Raw genomic sequence first — 24,261 nt, forward strand, 5'->3', positions numbered from 1 at the left:
ATGGGGGAGGTGTTGCTGTATATATTCAGTCATATCCCTGTAATGTTTATAGGGGAGGTGTTGCTGTATATATTCAGTCATATCCCTGTAATGTTTATAGGGGAGGTGTTGCTGTATATATTCAGTCATATCCCTGTAATGCTTATGGGGGAGGTGTTGCTGTATATATTCAGTCATATCACTGTAATTCTTATCGGTGGGGGGGGGGGGGGGGGGGGGAGCCTTTTCTTTGGGGTGTTGCTATAGGCCACCAAGTGCTAACAGTCAGTATCTAAATAATGTGTGAAATGCTTGATAGTGGATGTGATGTAAACAGAGAGGTCTACTTTCTTGGGGACCTGAATATTGACTGGTTTTCATCAAGCTGTCTGCTCAAGAGGAAACTTCTCACTGTAACCAGTGGTTCAGGTTATTAATCAACCTACCAGGGTGTTTACAAACAATACAGGAACAATATCATCCACATGTATCGATCAAATATTTACTAATTCTGTAGAACTTTATTCTAAACCTATATCCATACCCATTGGATGCAGTGATCACAACATAGTGGCTATATGCAGGAAAGCCAAAGTTCCAACCGCTTGGTCTAAAATAGTGTATAAGAGATCATACAAAATATTTTGCTTATGAGGATGATATTAACAATATTTGTTGGTCTGATGTGATTAATAAGCAGCATCCAGACACTGTACTTGATGAATTTATGAAATTGCCTCTTCCAATTATTGATAAACATGAACCTGTTTACGGCTCCATGGATTGTTGAGGAGTTGAAAAACTATATGGTTGAAAGAGATGGGGCAAAAGGAGTGGCTAATAAGTCTGGCTGCACATCTGACTGGCTGACTTACTGCAAATTGAGAAATGATGGGACTAAACTGAACAAAAAGAAGAAGAAACTGTATTATGAAGCCAAGATCAATGTTATAAAGAATTATGGAGAAAAAAAACTTGGAGTATTTTAAATGAAATAATGGACAGAAAGACAAATTCAACTCCATTTTTCATCAAATCAGATGACTTATCACAAAACAATTTGTTGCCAATTATTTTAATGATTATTTCATTTGCAAAATGGGCAAACTTAGGCAGGAAATGCCCACGACAAACAGTGAGCAATTATATTCATGCATAAAAAAATTAAATAATGAAAAACCTCCTGGCATTGACAACTTAGATGGAAAGCTACTAAGGATGGTGGCTGACTCTATAGCCACTCCTACTAAGGATGGTGCCTGACTCTATAGCCACTCCTACTGAGGATGGTGCCTGACTCTATAGCCACTCCTACTAAGGATGGTGCCTGACTCTATAGCCACTCCTATCTGTCATATCTTTAATCTGAGCCTAGAGGAAAGACTTTGTCCTCAGGCCTGAAGGGATGCCAAAGTAATTCCGCTACCTAAGAGTGGTAAAGCTGCCTTTACTGGTTCTAACAGCAGACCTATAAGCTTGCTGCCAGCTCTTAGAAAACTGTTGGGAAAATTGTGTTTGACCAAATACAATGCTATTTCTCTGTAAATTTTATTTTTTTACCCCCCAATTTCATGGTATCCAATTGGTAGTAGTTACAGTCTTGTCTCATCACTGCAACTCCCGTACAGCCTTGGGAGAGGTGAAGGTCAAGAGCCATGCTTCCTCCGAAACACAACCCAACCAAGCCTCACTGCTTCTTGACACAATGCATAACCAACCCAGAAGCCAGCCGCACCAATGTGTCAGAGGAAACACCTGGTCAGCGTGCACTGCGCCCGGCCCAACACAGGAGTGCGCAATGAGACCAGGATATCCCTGCCGACCAAGCCCTCCCTAACCCGGACGACGCTGGGCCAATTGTGCGCCGCCCCATGGTCTCTTACCCAGAATCTCTAGTGGCACAGCTAGCACTGCGATGCAGTGCCTTAGACCACTGCGCCACCCGGGAGGCCCCTCTGTAAACAAATTAACAGACTTTTTGCATGCTTATAGACAATGACCTGCCACTTGCATTAAACAAAGCATGTGTGTCCATGTATGCTGATGATTCAACCATATACGCATCAGCAACCACAGCTAATGAAGTCACTGAAACCCTTAACAGGGTTGTTAAGTCTGTTTTGGAATGCGTGGACAATAATAAATTGGTCCTGAATATCTATTAAACTAAGAGCATTGTATTTGGTACAAATCATTCCCTAAGTTCTAGAATTCAACTGAATCTGGTAATGAATGGTGTGGCTGTTGAACAAGTTGAGGAGACTAAATTACTTGGTGTTACCTTAGATTGTAAACTGTCATGGTCAAAACATATAGATTCAATGGTTGTAAAGATGGGGAGAGGTCTGTCCATAATAAAGAGATGCTGTGATTTTTTGACACCACACTCCACAAAGCAATTCCTGCAGGCTCTAGTTTTGTCTAATCTTGATTATTGTCCAGTCGTGTGCTCCAGTGCTACAAGGAAAGACCTAGTTAAGCTGCAGCTGGTCCAGAACAGAGCGGCACATCTTGCTCTTCATTGTAATCAGAGGGATGATGTAAATACTATGCATGCCAGTCTCTCTTGGATAATAGTTGAGGAGAGACTGACTGCATCACTTATTTTTTACAATAAACAGTGTTGAAAATACCAAAATTGTTTGCATAATCAACTTACATACAGCTCTGACACACACACTTATCCCAGCAGACATGCCACCAGGGGTCTTTTCACAGTCTCCAAATCCAGAACAAATTCAAGAAAGTGTTCAGTATTATATAGAGCCCTTATTGCATGGAACTTGCAAACCTGGTTTCAAAAAACAGATAAAGCAACACCTCACAGCACAACACCTCTCCCCCATTTGATCTAGACAGTTTGTGTGTATGCATTGATATGTAGGCTACGGGCTGATGGTCTGAATACAGACATCTGGGGCTGATGGTCTGAATACAGACATCTGGGGCTGATGGTCTGAATATAGACATCTGGGGCTGATGGTCTGAATACAGACATCTGGGAGGACAGGAGGACAGTCTGTAGACTTCTGGACAGACAGGACTGTCTCCAGGAGGACAGTCTGTAGACGTCTGGACAGACAGGACTGTCTCCAGGAGGACAGTCTGTAGACCTCTGGACAGACAGTACTGTCTCCAGGAGGACAGTCTGTAGACCTCTGGACAGACAGGGCAGTCTGTAGACCTCTGGACAAACAGGACTGTCTCCAGGAGGACAGTCTGTAGACCTCTGGACAGACAGGACTGTCTCCAGGAGGATAGTCTGTAGACCTCTGGACAGACAGGACAGTCTGTAGACCTCTGGACAGACAGGACTGTCTCCAGGAGGACAGTCTGTAGACCTCTAGACAGACAGGACAGTCTGTAGACCTCTGGACAAACAGGACTGTCTCCAGGAGGACAGTCTGTAGACCTCTGGACAGACAGGACTGTCTCCAGGAGGACAGTCTGTAGACCTCTGGACAGACAGGACTGTCTCCAGGAGGACAGTCTGTAGACCTCTGGACAGACAGGACTGTCTCCAGGAGGACAGTTTGTAGACCACTGGACAGACAGGACAGTCTGTAGACCTCTGGACAGACAGGACTGTCTCCAGGAGGACAGTCTGTAGACCTCTAGACAGACAGTACTGTCTCTTCACGCCTAATGTCTCCATAGTGTAAGTGCTGTTTTAGCAGCTCGATGGAGAACGAATGAATAGCTGATATCATCTCACCTGAAAGGTAGGCCTTAAAGGAAACAAGTCAGAAAAACGTTTTGTAATATGAAAATAACAGAGGCATTCAAATACCTTGAATGGCACCCTGTTCTCTATAGAGTCCACTACATGGCCCTGGTCTAAAGTAGTGCACTATATAGGGAATAGGGCTCTGGTCTAAAGTAGTGCACTATTTAGGGAATAGGGTGCCATAGAGTCCTGGTCTAAAGTAGTGCAATACATAGGGAATAGTGTGCCATCGGGCCCTGTCCTAAAGTAGTGCACTATATAGGGAATAGGGTTCCATAGGGCTCTGGTCTAAAGTAGTACACTATATAGGGAATAGGGTTGTATAGGGCTCTGGTCTAAAGTAGTGCACTATATAGGGAATAGGGATCCATAGGGCTCTGGTCTAAAGTAGTGCACTATATAGAGAATAAGATGCCATTTGGGACGTAGACACCATCTTAGGTTATTGGCGTGGCTCAGCTGAGAATTCTAGAGTCGGCTGTAAACAGTGCCACGTTAAGTTGTTTCTGCTTTATTGCGAGTGAGAAAATGATACGAAGAAAGCATGGAATAAGAACTATGGTCATAGACTAGAGTCTGTACAGCAGTTCATTTAATATACTAGTCCATAGGCTAGAGTCTGTACTGCAGTTCAGTCCTAGTTGAGGAGGATCCATTCTTAGACATTGTTTCACAACGGGAGATTCTGTAATACAGCTCACTCACAACCTAACCACAACCCTTACCTCACCCTTTTTAAATTTCAACATCAATGAGATAAAATCAGAGTTGGGATGTCCCAAGGATCCCGGATTGCACCGACCGTTGCTAACCAGCCTGGATCAGAGCAATAAAGAACGTTTTTCAAAAAGTTATTATTCTGGGGTTTCTGTGTTCTAAGAGTTTCTTATTCTGGGTTCTCTTTGTTCTAAGAGTTTCTTATTCTGGGGTTTCTGTGTTCTAAGAGTTTCTTATTCTGGGGTTTCTGTGTTCTAAGAGTTTCTTATTCTGGGGTTTCTGTGTTCTAAGAGTTTCTTATTCTGGGTTCTCTGTGTTCTAAGAGTTTCTTATTCTGGGGTTTCTGTGTTCTAAGAGTTTCTTATTCTGGGTTCTCTTTGTTCTAAGAGTTTCTTATTCTGCGGTTTCTGCGTTCTAAGAGTTTCTTATTCTGGCTTCTCTTTGTTCTAAGAGTTTCTTATTCTGGGGTTTCTGTGTTCTACGAGTTTCTTATTCTGGGTTCTCTTTGTTCCAAGAGTTTCTTATTCTGGGTTCTCTTTGTTCTAAGAGTTTCTTATTCTGGGTTCTCTGTGTTCTAAGAGTTTCTTATTCTGCGGTTTCTGCGTTCTAAGAGTTTCTTATTCTGGGTTCTCTTTGTTCTAAGAGTTTCTTATTCTGGGGTTTCTGTGTTCTAAGATTTTCTTATTCTGGGGTTTCTGTGTTCTAAGAGTTTCTTATTCTGGGGTTTCTGTGTTCTAAGATTTTCTTATTCTGGGGTTTCTGTGTTCTAAGAGTTTCTTATTTTTGGGCCATTTAAAAACATTTAGTGACTGTGAAGCCTCATCAATAATAACAGAAAAAAACACACATTAGGTTGTTTACTTGTTCTTTTCATTGACAAAATGTCCTCATCATGTCCAGACAGAAAACATGTAAATACATTCAATTTTGAAAGTGACAATAGATAGAAAACATGTGGACCGTTAGAAAAGGAACATTAACATAACAACGCTCTTAGAATATACACCTGGTCCATAAGGACCCATATAGAATAGTAGATCTAGCTGCTCTCTCATAATTGAATAGAGACAGTAGATCTAGCTGGACTGTCATAATATAATAGAGACAGTAGATCTAGCTGGTCTGTCATAATACAATAGAGACAGTAGATCTAGCTGGTCTGTCAAAATATAATAGAGACAGTATATCTAGATGCTATGTAACAATATAATAGAGACATAGAGACAGTAGATCTTGCTGGACTGTCATAATATAATAGAGACAGTAGATATAGCTGGTCTAACGTAATAGAGACAGTAGATATAGCTGATCTGTCATAATATAATAGAGACAGTAGGTCTAGCTGGTCTGTCATAATATATTAGAGACAGTAGATCTAGCTGGACTGTCATAATATATTAGAGACAGTAGATCTAGCTGGTCTGTCATAATACAATAGAGACAGTAGATCTAGCTGGTCTGTCATAATACAATAGAGACAGTAGATCTAGCTGGTCTGTCACAATATAATAGAGACAGTAGATCTAGCTGGTCTGTCACAATATAATAGAGACAGTAGATCTAGCTGGTCTGTCATAATATAATAGAGACAGAGACAGTAGATGTAGCTGGTCGGTCATATTATAATAGACACAGTAGATCTAGCTGGTCTGTCATAATATAATAGAAACAGTAGATCTAGCTGGTCTGTCATAATATAATAGAGACAGTAGAACTAGCTGGTCTGTCATAATATAATAGAGACAGTAGATCTAGCTGGTCTGCCATAATATAATAGAGAAAGTAGATTAAGCTGGTCTTCAATAATATAATAGACACAGTAGATCTACCTGGTCTGTCATATGATAATAGAGACAATAGATGTAGCTGGTCTGTCATAATATAATAAAGACAGTAGATCTAGCTGGTCTGTCATAATATAATAGAGACAGTAGAACTAGCTGGTCTGTCATAATATAATAGAGACAGTAGATCTAGCTGGTCTGTCATAATATAATAGAGAAAGTAGATTAAGCTGGTCTTCAATAATATAATAGACACAGTAGATCTACCTGGTCTGTCATATGATAATAGAGACAATAGATCTAGCTGGTCTGTCATAATATAATAGAGACAGTAGATCTAGCTGGTCTGTCATAATATAATAGAGACAGTAGATCTAGCTGCTCTGTCATAATATAATAAAGACAGTAGATCTAGCTGCTCTGTCATAATATATCAGAGACAGTAGATCTAGCTGGACTGTCATAATATATTAGAGACATAGAAACAGTAGATCTAGCTGGTCTGTCATAATATAATAAAGACAGTAGATCTAGCTGGACTGTCATAATATATCAGAAACAGTAGATCTAGCTGGTCTGTCATAATATAATGAAGACAGTAGATCTAGCTGGTCTATCATAATATAATAGAGACATAGAGACAGTAAGTCTAGCTGGTCTGTCATATTATATTAGAGATAGTAGATCTAGCTGGTCTGTCATAATATAATAGAAACAGTAGATCTAGCTGGTCTGTCATAATATAATAGAGACATAGAGACAGTAGATGTAGCTGGTCTGTCATAATATATTAGAGACAGTAGATCTAGCTGGACTGTCATAATACAATAGAGACAGTAGATCTAGCTGGTCTGTCATAATACAATAGAGACAGTATATCTAGCTGGTCTGTCATAACATATTAAAGACAATAGATTTAGCTGGTCTGTCATAATATAATAGAGACAGTAGATCTAGCTGGACTGTCATAATATATCAGAGACAGTAGATCTAGCTGGACTGTCATAATATATTAGAGACATAGAAACAGTAGATCTAGCTGGTCTGTCATAATATAATAGAGACATAGAGACAGTAAGTCTAGCTAGTCTGTCATATTATATTAGAGACAGTAGATCTAGCTGGTCTGTCATAATATAATAGAAACAGTAGATCTAGCTGGTCTGTCATATTGTAATAGAGACAGTAGATCTAGCTGGTCTGTCATAATATAATAGAGGCAGTAGATCTAGCTGCTCTGTAATAATTGAATAGAGACAGTAGATCTAGCTGGTCTGTCAAAATATAATAGAGACAGTAGATCTAGCTGGTCTGTCAAAATATAATAGAGACAGTATATCTAGATGCTCTGTAATAATATAATAGAGACATAGAGACAGTAGATCTTGCTGGACTGTCATAATATAATAGAGACAGTAGATCTAGCTGGTCTAACATAATAGAGACAGTAGATATAGCTGGTCTGTAATAATATAATAGAGACAGTAGACAAAGCTGGTGTATCATAATATAATAGAGACATAACGATAGTAGATATAGCTGGTCTGTAATATTATAATAGAGACAGTAGATCTAGCTGGTCTGTCATAATAATCAGGGACAGTAGATCTAGCTGGACTGTAATAATACAGTGCCTTGCGAAAGTATTCGGCCCCCTTGAACTTTGCGACCTTTTGCCACATTTCAGGCTTCAAACATAAAGATATAAAACTATATTTTTTTGTGAAGAATCTACAACAAGTGGGACACAATCATGAAGTGGAACGACATTTATTGGATATTTCAAACTTTTTTAACAAATCAAAAACTGAAAAATTGGGCGTGCAAAATGATTCAGCCCCTTTACTTTCAGTGCAGCAAACTCTCTCCAGAAGTTCAGTGAGGATCTCTGAATGATCCAATGTTGACCTAAATGACTAATGATGATAAATACAATCCACCTGTGTGTAATCAAGTCTCCGTATAAATGCACCTGCACTGTGATAGTCTCAGAGGTCCGTCAAAAGCGCAGAGAGCATCATGAAGAACAAGGAACACACCAGGCAGGTCCGAGATACTGTTGTGAAGAAGTTTAAAGCCGGATTTGGATACAAAAATATTTCCCAAGCTTTAAACATCCCAAGGAGCACTGTGCAAGCGATAATATTGAAATGGAAGGAGTATCAGACCACTGCAAATCTACCAAGACCTGGCCGTCCCTCTAAACTTTCAGCTCATACAAGGAGAAGACTGATCAGAGATGCAGCCAAGAGGCCCATGATCACTCTGGATGAACTGCAGAGATCTACAGCTGAGGTGGGAGACTCTGTCCATAGGACAACAATCAGTCGTATATTGCACAAATCTGGCCTTTATGGAAGAGTGGCAAGAAGAAAGCCATTTCTTAAAGATATCCATAAAAAGTGTCGTTTCAAGTTTGCCACAAGCCACCTGGGAGACACACCAAACATGTGGAAGAAGGTGCTCTGGTCAGATGAAACCAAAATTGAACTTTTTGGCAACAATGCAAAACGTTATGTTTGGCGTAAAAGCAACACAGCTCATCAGCCTGAACACACCATCCCCACTGTCAAACATGGTGGTGGCAGCATCATGGTTTGGGCCTGCTTTTCTTCAGCAGGGACAGGGAAGATGGTTAAAATTGATGGGAAGATGGATGGAGCCATTCTGGAAGAAAACCTGATGGAGTCTGCAAAAGACCTGAGACTGGGACGGAGATTTGTCTTCCAACAAGACAATGATCCAAAACATAAAGCAAAATCTACAATGGAATTGTTCAAAAATAAACATATCCAGGTGTTAGAATGGCCAAGTCAAAGTCCAGACCTGAATCCAATCGAGAATCTGTGGAAAGAACTGAAAACTGCTGTTCACAAATGCTCTCCATCCAACCTCACTGAGCTCGAGCTGTTTTTCAAGGAAGAATGGGAAAAAATGTCAGTCTCTCGATGTGCAAAACTGATAGAGACATACCCCAAGCGACTTACAGCTGTAATCGCAGCAAAAGGTGGCGCTACAAAGTATTAACTTAAGGGGGCTGAATAATTTTGCACGCCCAATTTTTCCGTTTTTGATTTTTTTTAAAAGTTTGAAATATCCAATAAATGTCGTTCCACTTCATGATTGTGTCCCACTTGTTGTTGATTCTTCACAAAAAAATACAGTTTTATATCTTTATGTTTGAAGCCTGAAATGTGGCAAAAGGTCGCAAAGTTCAAGGGGGCCGAATACTTTTGCAAGGCACTGTATAATAGAGACAGTAAGTCTAGCTGGTCTGTCATATTATATTAGAGACAGTAGATCTAGCTGGTCTGTCATAATTGAATAGAGACAGTAGATCTAGCTGGACTGTCATAATATATTAGAGACAGTAGATCTAGATGGACTGTCATAATATAATATAGACAGTAGATCTAGCTGGTCTAACATAATAGAGACAGTAGATATAGCTGGTCTGTCATAATATAATAGAGACAGTAGGTCTAGCTGGTCTGTCATAATATATTAGAGACAGTAGATCTAGCTGGACTGTCATAATATAATAGAGACAGTAGATCTAGCTGGTCTTTCATAATACAATAGAGACAGTAGATCTAGCTGGTCTGTCATAATACAATAGAGACAGTAGATCTAGCTGGTCTGTCATAATACAATAGAGACAGTAGATCTAGCTGGACTGTCATATTATAATAGAGACAGTAGATTTAGCTGGTCTGTCATAATATAATAGAGACAGTAGATCTAGCTGCTCTCTCATAATATAATAAAGACAGTGGATCTAGCTGGTCTGTCATAATATATTAGAGACAATAGATTTTGCTGCTCTGTCATAATATATCAGAGACAGTAGATCTAGCTGGACTGTCATAATATATTAGAGACATAGAAAGAGTAGATCTATCTGGTCTGTCATAATATAATAAAGACAGTAGATCTAGCTGGTCTGTCATAATATAATAGAGACATAGAGACAGTAAGTCTAGCTGGTCTGTCATATTATAATAGAAACAGTAGATCTAGCTGGTCTGTCATAATATAATAGAAACAGTAGATCTAGCTGGTCTGTCATATTATAATAGAAACAGTAGATCTAGCTGGTCTGACATAACATAATAGAGACAGTAGATATAGATGATCTGTCATAATACAATAGAGACAGTAGATATAGCTGGACTGTCATAATATAATAGAGACAGTAGATATAGCTGGTCTAACATAATAGAGACAGTAGATATAGCTGATCTGTCATAATATAAGAGACAGTAGGTCTAGCTGGTCTGTCATAATATATTAGAGACAGTAGATCTAGCTGGACTGTCATAATATAATAGAGACAGTAGATCTAGCTGGTCTTTCATAATACAATAGAGACAGTAGATCTAGCTGGTCTGTCATAATACAATAGAGACAGTAGATCTAGCTGGTCTGTCACAATATAATAGAGACAGTAGATCTAGCTGGTCTGTCACAATATAATAGAGACAGTAGATCTAGCTGGTCTGTCATAATATAATAGAGACAGAGACAGTAGATGTAGCTGGTCGGTCATATTATAATAGACACAGTAGATCTAGCTGGTCTGTCATAATATATTAGAGACAGTAGATCTAGATGGACTGTCATAATATAATAGAGACAGTAGATCTAGCTGGTCTGTCACAATATAATAGAGACAGTAGATCTAGCTGGACTGTCATAATATAATAGAAACAGTAGATCTAGCTGGTCTGTCATAATATAATAGAGACAGTAGATCTAGCTGGTCTGTCATAATATAATAGAGAAAGTAGATTAAGCTGGTCTTCAATAATATAATAGAGACAGTAGATCTAGCTGGTCTGTCACAATATAATAGAGACAGTAGATCTAGCTGGACTGTCATAATATAATAGAAACAGTAGATCTAGCTGGTCTGTCATAATATAATAGAGACAGTAGATCTAGCTGGTCTGTCATAATATAATAGAGAAAGTAGATTAAGCTGGTCTTCAATAATATAATAGAGACAGTAGATCTACCTGGTCTGTCATATTATAATAGAGACAGTAGATCTAGCTGGTCTGTCATAATATAATAAAGACAGTAGATCTAGCTGCTCTGTCATAATATATCAGAGACAGTAGATCTAGCTGGACTGTCATAATATATTAGAGACATAGAAACAGTAGATCTAGCTGGTCTGTCATAATATAATGAAGACAGTAGATCTAGCTGGTCTTTCATAATACAATAGAGACAGTAGATCTAGCTGGTCTGTCATAATTCAATAGAGACAGTAGACAAAGCTGGTGTATCATAATATAATAGAGACATAACGATAGTAGATATAGCTGGTCTGTAATATTATAATAGAGACAGTAGATCTAGCTGGTCTGTCATAATAATCAGGGACAGTAGATCTAGCTGGACTGTAATAATACAGTGCCTTGCGAAAGTATTCGGCCCCCTTGAACTTTGCGACCTTTTGCCACATTTCAGGCTTCAAACATAAAGATATAAAACTATATTTTTTTGTGAAGAATCAACAACAAGTGGGACACAATCATGAAGTGGAACGACATTTATTGGATATTTCAAACTTTTTTAACAAATCAAAAACTGAAAAATTGGGCGTGCAAAATGATTCAGCCCCTTTACTTTCAGTGCAGCAAACTCTCTCCAGAAGTTCAGTGAGGATCTCTGAATGATCCAATGTTGACCTAAATGACTAATGATGATAAATACAATCCACCTGTGTGTAATCAAGTCTCCGTATAAATGCACCTGCACTGTGATAGTCTCAGAGGTCCGTCAAAAGCGCAGAGAGCATCATGAAGAACAAGGAACACACCAGGCAGGTCCGAGATACTGTTGTGAAGAAGTTTAAAGCCGGATTTGGATACAAAAATATTTCCCAAGCTTTAAACATCCCAAGGAGCACTGTGCAAGCGATAATATTGAAATGGAAGGAGTATCAGACCACTGCAAATCTACCAAGACCTGGCCGTCCCTCTAAACTTTCAGCTCATACAAGGAGAAGACTGATCAGAGATGCAGCCAAGAGGCCCATGATCACTCTGGATGAACTGCAGAGATCTACAGCTGAGGTGGGAGACTCTGTCCATAGGACAACAATCAGTCGTATATTGCACAAATCTGGCCTTTATGGAAGAGTGGCAAGAAGAAAGCCATTTCTTAAAGATATCCATAAAAAGTGTCGTTTCAAGTTTGCCACAAGCCACCTGGGAGACACACCAAACATGTGGAAGAAGGTGCTCTGGTCAGATGAAACCAAAATTGAACTTTTTGGCAACAATGCAAAACGTTATGTTTGGCGTAAAAGCAACACAGCTCATCAGCCTGAACACACCATCCCCACTGTCAAACATGGTGGTGGCAGCATCATGGTTTGGGCCTGCTTTTCTTCAGCAGGGACAGGGAAGATGGTTAAAATTGATGGGAAGATGGATGGAGCCATTCTGGAAGAAAACCTGATGGAGTCTGCAAAAGACCTGAGACTGGGACGGAGATTTGTCTTCCAACAAGACAATGATCCAAAACATAAAGCAAAATCTACAATGGAATTGTTCAAAAATAAACATATCCAGGTGTTAGAATGGCCAAGTCAAAGTCCAGACCTGAATCCAATCGAGAATCTGTGGAAAGAACTGAAAACTGCTGTTCACAAATGCTCTCCATCCAACCTCACTGAGCTCGAGCTGTTTTTCAAGGAAGAATGGGAAAAAATGTCAGTCTCTCGATGTGCAAAACTGATAGAGACATACCCCAAGCGACTTACAGCTGTAATCGCAGCAAAAGGTGGCGCTACAAAGTATTAACTTAAGGGGGCTGAATAATTTTGCACGCCCAATTTTTCCGTTTTTGATTTTTTTTTAAAGTTTGAAATATCCAATAAATGTCGTTCCACTTCATGATTGTGTCCCACTTGTTGTTGATTCTTCACAAAAAAATACAGTTTTATATCTTTATGTTTGAAGCCTGAAATGTGGCAAAAGGTCGCAAAGTTCAAGGGGGCCGAATACTTTTGCAAGGCACTGTATAATAGAGACAGTAAGTCTAGCTGGTCTGTCATATTATATTAGAGACAGTAGATCTAGCTGGTCTGTCATAATTGAATAGAGACAGTAGATCTAGCTGGACTGTCATAATATATTAGAGACAGTAGATCTAGATGGACTGTCATAATATAATATAGACAGTAGATCTAGCTGGTCTAACATAATAGAGACAGTAGATATAGCTGGTCTGTCATAATATAATAGAGACAGTAGGTCTAGCTGGTCTGTCATAATATATTAGAGACAGTAGATCTAGCTGGACTGTCATAATATAATAGAGACAGTAGATCTAGCTGGTCTTTCATAATACAATAGAGACAGTAGATCTAGCTGGTCTGTCATAATACAATAGAGACAGTAGATCTAGCTGGTCTGTCATAATACAATAGAGACAGTAGATCTAGCTGGACTGTCATATTATAATAGAGACAGTAGATTTAGCTGGTCTGTCATAATATAATAGAGACAGTAGATCTAGCTGCTCTCTCATAATATAATAAAGACAGTGGATCTAGCTGCTCTGTCATAATATATCAGAGACAGTAGATCTAGCTGGACTGTCATAATATATTAGAGACATAGAAAGAGTAGATCTATCTGGTCTGTCATAATATAATAAAGACAGTAGATCTAGCTGGTCTGTCATAATATAATAGAGACATAGAGACAGTAAGTCTAGCTGGTCTGTCATATTATAATAGAAACAGTAGATCTAGCTGGTCTGTCATAATATAATAGAAACAGTAGATCTAGCTGGTCTGTCATATTATAATAGAAACAGTAGATCTAGCTGGTCTGACATAACATAATAGAGACAGTAGATATAGATGATCTGTCATAATACAATAGAGACAGTAGATATAGCTGGACTGTCATAATATAATAGAGACAGTAGATATAGCTGGTCTAACATAATAGAGACAGTAGATATAGCTGATCTGTCATAATATAAGAGACAGTAGGTCTAGCTGGTCTGTCATAATATATTAGAGACAGTAGATCTAGCTGGACTGTCATAATATAATAGAGACAGTAGATCTAGCTGGTCTTTCATAATACAATAGAGACAGTAGATCTAGCTGGTCTGTCATAATACAATAGAGACAGTAGATCTAGCTGGTCTGTCACAATATAATAGAGACAGTAGATCTAGCTGGTCTGTCACAATATAATAGAGACAGTAGATCTAGCTGGTCTGTCATAATATAATAGAGACAGAGACAGTAGATGTAGCTGGTCGGTCATATTATAATAGACACAGTAGATCTAGCTGGTCTGTCATAATATATTAGAGACAGTAGATCTAGATGGACTGTCATAATATAATAGAGACAGTAGATCTAGCTGGTCTGTCACAATATAATAGAGACAGTAGATCTAGCTGGACTGTCATAATATAATAGAAACAGTAGATCTAGCTGGTCTGTCATAATATAATAGAGGCAGTAGATCTAGCTGGTCTGTCATAATATAATAGAGAAAGTAGATTAAGCTGGTCTTCAATAATATAATAGAGACAGTAGATCTACCTGGTCTGTCATATTATAATAGAGACAGTAGATCTAGCTGGTCTGTCATAATATAATAAAGACAGTAGATCTAGCTGCTCTGTCATAATATATCAGAGACAGTAGATCTAGCTGGACTGTCATAATATATTAGAGACATAGAAACAGTAGATCTAGCTGGTCTGTCATAATATAATGAAGACAGTAGATCTAGCTGGTCTTTCATAATACAATAGAGACAGTAGATCTAGCTGGTCTGTCATAATTCAATAGAGACAGTAGATCTAGCTGGTCTGTCATAATATAATAGAGACATAGAGACAGTAAGTCTAGCTGGACAGTCATAATATATTAGAGACATAGAAACAGTAGATCTAGCTGGTCTGTCATAATATAATGAAGACAGTAGATCTAGCTGGTCTTTCATAATACAATAGAGACAGTAGATCTAGCTGGTCTGTCATAATACAATAGAGACAGTAGATCTAGCTGGTCTGTCATAATATAATAGAGACATAGAGACAGTAAGTCTAGCTGGTCTGTCATATTATATTAGAGATAGTAGATCTAGCTGATTTGTCATAATATAATAGAAACAGTAGATCTAGCTGGACTGTCATAATATATCAGAGACAGTAGATCTAGCTGGACTGTCATAATATATTAGAGACATAGAAACAGTAGATATAGCTGGTCTGTCATAATATAATAGAGACATAGAGACAGTAAGTCTAGCTAGTCTGTCATATTATATTAGAGACAGTAGATCTAGCTGGTCTGTCATAATATAATCGAAACAGTAGATCTAGCTGGTCTGTCATAATACAATAGAGACAGTAGATCTAGCTGGTCTGTCATATTATATTAAAGACAATAGATTTAGCTGCTCTGTCATAATATATCAGAGACAGTAGATCTAGCTGGACTGTCATAATATATTAGAGACATAGAAACAGTAGATCTAGCTGGTCTGTCATAATATAATAGAGACATAGAGACAGTAAGTCTAGCTAGTCTGTCATATTATATTAGAGACAGTAGATCTATCTGGTCTGTCATAATATAATAGAAACAGTAGATCTAGCTGGTCTGTCATAATATAATAGAAACAGTAGATCTAGCTGGTCTGTCATATTATAATAGAGGCAGTAGATCTAGCTGCTCTGTAATAATATAATAGAGACATAGAGACAGTAGATCTTGCTGGACTGTCATAATATAATAGAGACAGTAGATCTAGCTGGTCTAACATAATAGAGACAGTAGATATAGCTGGTCTGTCATAATATAATAGACACAGTAGATCTAGCTGGTCTGTCATAATATAATAGAAACAGTAGATCTAGCTGGTCTGTCATAATATACGAGACAGTAGATCTAGCTGGTCTGTCATATTATAATAGAGACAGTAGATCTAGCTGGTCTTTCATAATACAATAGAGACAGTAGATCTAGCTGGTCTATCATAATACAATAGAGACAGTAGATCTAGCTGGTCTGTCATAATATAATAGAGACATAGAGACAGTAAGTCTAGCTGGACTGTCATAATATATTAGAGACATAGAAACAGTAGATCTAGCTGGTCTGTCATAATATAATGAAGACAGTAGATCTAGCTGGTCTGTCATAATATAATAGAAACAGTAGATCTAGCTGGTCTGTCATAATATACGAGACAGTAGATCTAGCTGGTCTGTCATATTATAATAGAGACAGTAGATCTAGCTGGTCTGTCATAATACAATAGAGACAGTAGATCTAGCTGGTCTGTCATAATACAATAGAGAAGGTAGATCTAGCTGGTCTGTCACAAAATAATAGAGACAGTAGATCTAGCTGGTCTGTAATAATATAATAGAGACAGTAGACAAAGCTGGTGTATCATAAAATAAAAGAGACATAACGATAGTAGATATAGCTGGTCTGTAATATTATAATAGAGACAGTAGATCTAGCTGGTCTGTCATAATATATCAGGGACAGTAGATCTAGCTGGACTGTCATAATATATTAAAGACAATAGATTTAGCTGCTCTGTCATAATATATCAGAGACAGTAGATCTAGCTGGACTGTCATAATATATCAGGGACAGTAGATCTAGCTGGTCTGTCATATTATATTAAAGACAATAGATTTAGCTGCTCTGTCATAATATATCAGAGACAGTAGATCTAGCTGGACTGTCATAATATATTAGAGACATAGAAACAGTAGATCTAGCTGGTCTGTCATAATATAATAGAGACATAGAGACAGTAAGTCTAGCTAGTCTGTCATATTATATTAGAGACAGTAGATCTAGCTGGTCTGTCATAATATAATAGAAACAGTAGATCTAGCTGGTCTGTCATAATATAATAGAAACAGTAGATCTAGCTGGTCTGTCATATTATAATAGAGGCAGTAGATCTAGCTGCTCTGTAATAATATAATAGAGACATAGAGACAGTAGATCTTGCTGGACTGTCATAATATAATAGAGACAGTAGATCTAGCTGGTCTAACATAATAGAGACAGTAGATATAGCTGGTCTGTCATAATATAATAGACACAGTAGATCTAGCTGGTCTGTCATAATATAATAGAAACAGTAAATCTAGCTGGTCTGTCATAATATACGAGACAGTAGATCTAGCTGGTCTGTCATATTATAATAGAGACAGTAGATCTAGCTGGTCTTTCATAATACAATAGAGACAGTAGATCTAGCTGGTCTGTCATAATACAATAGAGACAGTAGATCTAGCTGGTCTGTCATAATATAATAGAGACATAGAGACAGTAAGTCTAGCTGGACTGTCATAATATATTAGAGACATAGAAACAGTAGATCTAGCTGGTCTGTCATAATATAATGAAGACAGTAGATCTAGCTGGTCTGTCATAATATAATAGAAACAGTAGATCTAGCTGGTCTGTCATATTATAATAGAGACAGTAGATCTAGCTGGTCTGTCATAATACAATAGAGACAGTAGATCTAGCTGGTCTGTCATAATACAATAGAGAAGGTAGATCTAGCTGGTCTGTCACAAAATAATAGAGACAGTAGATCTAGCTGGTCTGTAATAATATAATAGAGACAGTAGACAAAGCTGGTGTATCATAAAATAAAAGAGACATAACGATAGTAGATATAGCTGGTCTGTAATATTATAATAGAGACAGTAGATCTAGCTGGTCTGTCATAATATATCAGGGACAGTAGATCTAGCTGGACTGTCATAATATATTAGAGACATAGAAACAGTAGATCTAGCTGGTCTGTCATAATATAATAAAGACAGTAGATCTAGCTGGTCTGTCATTATATAATAGAGACAGTAGATCTAGCTGGTCTGTCATAATATAATAGAGACAGTAGATCTAGCTGGTCTGTCATAATATAATAGAAACAGTAGATCTTACTGGTCTGTCATATTATAATAGAGGCAGTAGATCTAGCTAATCTGTCATAATTGAATAGAGACAGTAGATCTAGCTGGTGTATCATAATATAATAGAGATATAGCGATAGTAGATATAGCTGGTCTGTAATAGTATAATAGAGACAGTAGTTTTAGCTGGTCTGCCATAATATAATAGAGACATAGAAACAGTAGATCTAGCTGGTCGGTCGTATTATAATAGAGACAGTAGATCTAGCTGCTCTGTCATAATTGAATAGAGAGAGTAGATCTAGCTGGTCTGTCAAAATATAATAGAGAAAGTATATCTAGATGCTCTGTAATAATATAATAGAGACAGAGACAGTAGATCTTGCTGGACTGTCATAATATAATAGAGACAGTAGATCTAGCTGGACTGTCATAATATATTAGAGACATAGAAACAGTAGATCTAGCTGGTCTGTCATAATATAATAAAGACAGTAGATCTAGCTGGTCTGTCATAATATGATAGAAACAGTAGATCTTACTGGTCTGTCATATTATAATAGAGGCAGTAGATCTAGCTGGTCTGTCATAATATATTAGAGACAGTAGATCTAGATGGACTGTCATAATATAATAGAGACAGTAGATCTAGCTGGTCTAACATAATAGAGACAGTAGATCTAGCTGGTCTGTCATAATATAATAGAGACAGTAGGTCTAGCTGGTCTGTCATAATATATTAGAGACAGTAGATCTAGCTGGACTGTCATAATATAATAGAGACAGTAGATCTAGCTGGTCTATCATAATACAATAGATACAGTAGATCTAGATGGACTGTCATAATATAATAGAGACAGTAGATCTAGCTGGTCTGTCACAATATAATAGAGACAGTAGATCTAGCTGGACTGTCATAATATAATAGAAACAGTAGATCTAGCTGGTCTGTCATAATATAATAGAGACAGTAGATCTAGCTGGTCTGTCATAATATAATAGAGAAAGTAGATTAAGCTGGTCTTCAATAATATAATAGAGACAGTAGATCTACCTGGTCTGTCATATTATAATAGAGACAGTAGATCTAGCTGGTCTGTCATAATATAATAAAGACAGTAGATCTAGCTGCTCTGTCATAATATATCAGAGACAGTAGATCTAGCTGGACTGTCATAATATATTAGAGACATAGAAACAGTAGATCTAGCTGGTCTGTCATAATATAATGAAGACAGTAGATCTAGCTGGTCTTTCATAATACAATAGAGACAGTAGATCTAGCTGGTCTGTCATAATTCAATAGAGACAGTAGATCTAGCTGGTCTGTCATAATATAATAGAGACATAGAGACAGTAAGTCTAGCTGGACTGTCATAATATATTAGAGACATAGAAACAGTAGATCTAGCTGGTCTGTCATAATATAATGAAGACAGTAGATCTAGCTGGTCTTTCATAATACAATAGAGACAGTAGATCTAGCTGGTCTGTCATAATACAATAGAGACAGTAGATCTAGCTGGTCTGTCATAATATAATAGAGACATAGAGACAGTAAGTCTAGCTGGTCTGTCATATTATATTAGAGATAGTAGATCTAGCTGATCTGTCATAATATAATAGAAACAGTAGATCTAGCTGGACTGTCATAATATATCAGAGACAGTAGATCTAGCTGGACTGTCATAATATATTAGAGACATAGAAACAGTAGATATAGCTGGTCTGTCATAATATAATAGAGACATAGAGACAGTAAGTCTAGCTAGTCTGTCATATTATATTAGAGACAGTAGATCTAGCTGGTCTGTCATAATATAATCGAAACAGTAGATCTAGCTGGTCTGTCATAATACAATAGAGACAGTAGATCTAGCTGGTCTGTCATATTATATTAAAGACAATAGATTTAGCTGCTCTGTCATAATATATCAGAGACAGTAGATCTAGCTGGACTGTCATAATATATTAGAGACATAGAAACAGTAGATCTAGCTGGTCTGTCATAATATAATAGAGACATAGAGACAGTAAGTCTAGCTAGTCTGTCATATTATATTAGAGACAGTAGATCTAGCTGGTCTGTCATAATATAATAGAAACAGTAGATCTAGCTGGTCTGTCATAATATAATAGAAACAGTAGATCTAGCTGGTCTGTCATATTATAATAGAGGCAGTAGATCTAGCTGCTCTGTAATAATATAATAGAGACATAGAGACAGTAGATCTTGCTGGACTGTCATAATATAATAGAGACAGTAGATCTAGCTGGTCTAACATAATAGAGACAGTAGATATAGCTGGTCTGTCATAATATAATAGACACAGTAGATCTAGCTGGTCTGTCATAATATAATAGAAACAGTAGATCTAGCTGGTCTGTCATAATATACGAGACAGTAGATCTAGCTGGTCTGTCATATTATAATAGAGACAGTAGATCTAGCTGGTCTTTCATAATACAATAGAGACAGTAGATCTAGCTGGTCTATCATAATACAATAGAGACAGTAGATCTAGCTGGTCTGTCATAATATAATAGAGACATAGAGACAGTAAGTCTAGCTGGACTGTCATAATATATTAGAGACATAGAAACAGTAGATCTAGCTGGTCTGTCATAATATAATGAAGACAGTAGATCTAGCTGGTCTGTCATAATATAATAGAAACAGTAGATCTAGCTGGTCTGTCATAATATACGAGACAGTAGATCTAGCTGGTCTGTCATATTATAATAGAGACAGTAGATCTAGCTGGTCTGTCATAATACAATAGAGACAGTAGATCTACCTGGTCTGTCATAATACAATAGAGAAGGTAGATCTAGCTGGTCTGTCACAAAATAATAGAGACAGTAGATCTAGCTGGTCTGTAATAATATAATAGAGACAGTAGACAAAGCTGGTGTATCATAAAATAAAAGAGACATAACGATAGTAGATATAGCTGGTCTGTAATATTATAATAGAGACAGTAGATCTAGCTGGTCTGTCATAATATATCAGGGACAGTAGATCTAGCTGGACTGTCATAATATATTAAAGACAATAGATTTAGCTGCTCTGTCATAATATATCAGAGACAGTAGATCTAGCTGGACTGTCATAATATATCAGGGACAGTAGATCTAGCTGGTCTGTCATATTATATTAAAGACAATAGATTTAGCTGCTCTGTCATAATATATCAGAGACAGTAGATCTAGCTGGACTGTCATAATATATTAGAGACATAGAAACAGTAGATCTAGCTGGTCTGTCATAATATAATAGAGACATAGAGACAGTAAGTCTAGCTAGTCTGTCATATTATATTAGAGACAGTAGATCTAGCTGGTCTGTCATAATATAATAGAAACAGTAGATCTAGCTGGTCTGTCATAATATAATAGAAACAGTAGATCTAGCTGGTCTGTCATAATATAATAGAGAAAGTAGATTAAGCTGGTCTTCAATAATATAATAGAGACAGTAGATCTACCTGGTCTGTCATATTATAATAGAGACAGTAGATCTAGCTGGTCTGTCATAATATAATAAAGACAGTAGATCTAGCTGCTCTGTAATAATATAATAGAGACATAGAGACAGTAGATCTTGCTGGACTGTCATAATATAATAGAGACAGTAGATCTAGCTGGTCTAACATAATAGAGACAGTAGATATAGCTGGTCTGTCATAATATAATAGACACAGTAGATCTAGCTGGTCTGTCATAATATAATAGAAACAGTAGATCTAGCTGGTCTGTCATAATATACGAGACAGTAGATCTAGCTGGTCTGTCATATTATAATAGAGACAGTAGATCTAGCTGGTCTTTCATAATACAATAGAGACAGTAGATCTAGCTGGTCTGTCATAATACAATAGAGACAGTAGATCTAGCTGGTCTGTCATAATATAATAGAGACATAGAGACAGTAAGTCTAGCTGGACTGTCATAATATATTAGAGACATAGAAACAGTAGATCTAGCTGGTCTGTCATAATATAATGAAGACAGTAGATCTAGCTGGTCTGTCATAATATAATAGAAACAGTAGATCTAGCTGGTCTGTCATATTATAATAGAGACAGTAGATCTAGCTGGTCTGTCATAATACAATAGAGACAGTAGATCTAGCTGGTCTGTCATAATACAATAGAGAAGGTAGATCTAGCTGGTCTGTCACAAAATAATAGAGACAGTAGATCTAGCTGGTCTGTAATAATATAATAGAGACAGTAGACAAAGCTGGTGTATCATAAAATAAAAGAGACATAACGATAGTAGATATAGCTGGTCTGTAATATTATAATAGAGACAGTAGATCTAGCTGGTCTGTCATAATATATCAGGGACAGTAGATCTAGCTGGACTGTCATAATATATTAGAGACATAGAAACAGTAGATCTAGCTGGTCTGTCATAATATAATAAAGACAGTAGATCTAGCTGGTCTGTCATTATATAATAGAGACAGTAGATCTAGCTGGTCTGTCATAATATAATAGAGACAGTAGATCTAGCTGGTCTGTCATATTATAATAGAGGCAGTAGATCTAGCTGCTCTGTCATAATTGAATAGAGACAGTAGATCTAGCTGGTGTATCATAATATAATAGAGATATAGCGATAGTAGATATAGCTGGTCTGTAATAGTATAATAGAGACAGTAGTTTTAGCTGGTCTGCCATAATATAATAGAGACATAGAAACAGTAGATCTAGCTGGTCGGTCGTATTATAATAGAGACAGTAGATCTAGCTGCTCTGTCATAATTGAATAGAGAGAGTAGATCTAGCTGGTCTGTCAAAATATAATAGAGAAAGTATATCTAGATGCTCTGTAATAATATAATAGAGACAGAGACAGTAGATCTTGCTGGACTGTCATAATATAATAGAGACAGTAGATCTAGCTGGACTGTCATAATATATTAGAGACATAGAAACAGTAGATCTAGCTGGTCTGTCATAATATAATAAAGACAGTAGATCTAGCTGGTCTGTCATAATATGATAGAAACAGTAGATCTTACTGGTCTGTCATATTATGATAGAGGCAGTAGATCTAGCTGGTCTGTCATAATATAGAGACAGTAGATCTAGATGGACTGTCATAATATAATAGAGACAGTAGATCTAGCTGGTCTAACATAATAGAGACAGTAGATCTAGCTGGTCTGTCATAATATAATAGAGACAGTAGGTCTAGCTGGTCTGTCATAATATATTAGAGACAGTAGATCTAGCTGGACTGTCATAATATAATAGAGACAGTAGATCTAGCTGGTCTATCATAATACAATAGATACAGTAGATCTAGCTGGTCTGTCATAATACAATAGAGACAGTAGATCTAGCTGGTCTGTCATAATACAATAGAGACAGTAGATCTAGCTGGACTGTCATATTATAATAGAGACAGTAGATGTAGCTGGTCTGTCAATATATTTCAGAGACAGTAGATCTAGCTGGACTGTCATAATATATTAGAGACATAGAAACAGTAGATATATCTGGTCTGTCATAATATAATAAAGACAGTAGATCTAGCTGGTCTGTCATAATATAATAGAGACATAGAGACAGTAAGTCTAGCTGGTCTGTCATATTATATTAGAGACAGTAGATCTAGCTGGTCTGTCATAATATAATAGAAACAGTAGATCTAGCTGGTCTGTCATGATATAATAGAAACAGTAGATCTAGCTGGTCTGTCATATTATAATAGAAACAGTAGATCTAGCTGGTCTGACATAACATAATAGAGACAGTAGATATAGCTAGTCTAACATAATAGAGACAGTAGATATAGCTGATCTGTCATAATATAATAGAGACAGCAGGTCTAGCTGGTCTGTCATAATATAATAGAGACAGTAGATCTAGCTGGACTGTCATAATATAATAGAGACAGTAGATCCAGCTGGTCTTTCATAATACATAAGAGACAGTAGATCTAGCTGGTCTGTCATAATACAATAGAGACAGTAGATCTAGCTGGTCTGTCACAATATAATAGACACAGTAGATCTAGCTGGTTTGTCACAATATAATAGAGACAGTAGATCTAGCTGGTCTGTCATAATATAATAGAGACAGAGACAGT

The sequence above is a fragment of the Oncorhynchus mykiss genome, chromosome 3 (assembly GCF_013265735.2).
Source record: "Oncorhynchus mykiss isolate Arlee chromosome 3, USDA_OmykA_1.1, whole genome shotgun sequence".
Classification (NCBI taxonomy): domain Eukaryota; kingdom Metazoa; phylum Chordata; class Actinopteri; order Salmoniformes; family Salmonidae; genus Oncorhynchus; species Oncorhynchus mykiss.